The sequence below is a fragment of the Palaemon carinicauda genome, chromosome 20 (genome assembly GCF_036898095.1).
Source record: "Palaemon carinicauda isolate YSFRI2023 chromosome 20, ASM3689809v2, whole genome shotgun sequence".
NCBI classification, from domain to species: Eukaryota; Metazoa; Arthropoda; class Malacostraca; order Decapoda; family Palaemonidae; genus Palaemon; species Palaemon carinicauda.
This window is the reverse complement of record NC_090744.1, coordinates 17658217-17660716: the sequence shown is the minus strand read 5'-3', so window position 1 is coordinate 17660716 and position 2500 is coordinate 17658217.

The following is a 2500-nucleotide window of genomic DNA, read 5'->3' as shown; positions in this document are numbered from 1 at the left end:
AGCAACGCATTGAGATATAAAAAAAAAATGGTTTAAATTTCTGCTTTATGAAACTGAAATAGTTCTGAGATTTGAATTATCTGACAAATCTCAATTCACGATAATGAAAGTTAAAAAAACCAGCGTATTGGGATAAAATGAAAAGGTATATTTTTTAAAAATAGGAATTGTCCTCAGATATGAATAATGTCAGGCAAAAATCTCTATTCACGATAGTGAAAATTATCAAGAAAATAATATAAAAAAAGAATGGTTTAAATTTCTGCTCTATGAAACTGAAATAGTCCTGAGAGCTGAGTTATCTCTGACAAAAATCAATTCACGACCATAAAAATTGAAAAAATTGAATAGAGAAAATAAAATTCAATGAGAAAACAGACAGAACTTTAAACTTTTATATCTTTGTAAAATTAGTTATCCTCATATACGAATTATCTTGGACAAAACTTCAATTAACGACAATGAAAATGATGAATATCGCATTTATATAAAATGAAAAACTTCAATGAACGACAATGAAAATGATGAATATCGCATTTATATAAAATTAAAAACTTCAATTAACGACAATGAAAATGATGATTATCGCATTTATGTAAAATGAAAAACTTCAATTAACGACAATGAAAATGATAAATATCGCATTTATATAAAATGAAAAACTGTCTTAAGATAAGGAAAGTATATAGTAACCCAATTTCTGGTGTTGATAAACGCGAATAGAATACCTTTTCACCCGTTATATGGCCTCGTTCATTTCAACATTCCAGGAAGCCCACAGTTCTGGCACCGAAAAGAATTTCTGTGATTGATATTCCATTTCTTTTAGTCCGTATATTGCTAAAGCTTTTAACAAAACTCACTTCTCTCTCCTCTATCAACAATAACATATCTTTCTTTTATAACTTTACTTTTACAAGTTTTTGAGCAAAATGTGTTCATTTATTGATAAAATATGAATTGTCGATGAAATGTCCAATAATTGACAATTATAATTTTGTTGAGAAAAAGTATTCAGTTATTAACAAATGTTATGATCTGCAAGTAACAGCGGTCAATTATTGACACTTGTTCTTATAGGTTGTAAAGGAAAAAGTTGCCAATTATTCACATGTTTTAGGGTACCTTAACGTGGTGAAAGTTTTTGCATATGACCATGATCAGCAAAGCTGTACTGCTTAGGGCCACCCAGGCAAGGTTGGCTTACTGTCAGCGATCAGACTATAGTCTTCCACTATCACAAAGGTTGCCAGAGTGGTGAGGAAAACTGGCCCAACTGAAGACATAAATAAGAACACTATCAAAAAGGTTTGGCCATCGTAGTGAGGAAAACTGGCCCAACTGAAGACAAATAAGAACACTATCAAAAAGGTTTGGCCATCGTAGTGAGGAAAACTGGCCCAACTGAAGACATAAATAAGAACCCTATTAAAAAGGTTTGGCCAGCGTGGGGAGGAAAACTGGCCCAACTGAAGACATAAATAAGAACACTATTAAAAAGGTTTGGCCAGCGTGGGGAGGAAAACTGGCCCAACTGAAGACATAAATAAGAACACTATCAAAAAGGTTTGGCCATCGTAGTGAGGAAAACTGGCCCAACTGAAGACAAATAAGAACACTATCAAAAAGGTTTGGCCATCGTAGTGAGGAAAACTGGCCCAACTGAAGACATAAATAAGAACACTATTAAAAAGGTTTGGCCAGCGTGGGGAGGAAAACTGGCCCAACTGAAGACATAAATAAGAACACTATCAAAAAGGTTTGGCCAGCGTGAGGAGGAAAACTGGCCCAACTGAAGACATAAATAAGAACACTATCAAAAAGGTTTGGCCAGCGTGGGGAGGAAAACTGGCCCAACTGAAGACATAAATAAGAACACTATCAAAAAGGTTTGGCCAGCGTGGGGAGGAAAACTGGCCCAACTGAAGACATAAATAAGAACACTATCAAAAAGGTTTGGCCAGCGTGGGGAGGAAAACTGGCCCAACTGAAGACATAAATAAGAACACTTATCAAAAAGGTTTGGCCATCGTAGTGAGGAAAACTGGCCCAACTGAAGACATAAATAAGAACACTATCAAAAAGGTTTGGCCAGCGTGGGGAGGAAAACTGGCCCAACTGAAGACATAAATAAGAACACTATCAAAAAGGTTTGGCCAGCGTGGGGAGGAAAACTGGCCCAACTGAAGACATAAATAAGAACACTATCAAAAAGGTTTGGCCAGCGTGGGGAGGAAAACTGGCCCAACTGAAGACATAAATAAGAACACTATCAAAAAGGTTTGGCCATCGTAGTGAGGAAAACTGGCCCAACTGAAGACATAAATAAGAACACTATCAAAAAGGTTTGGCCAGCGTGGGGAGGAAAACTGGCCCAACTGAAGACATAAATAAGAACACTATCAAAAAGGTTTGGCCAGCGTGGGGAGGAAAACTGGCCCAACTGAAGACATAAATAAGAACACTATCAAAAAGGTTTGGCCAGCGTGGGGAGGAAAAC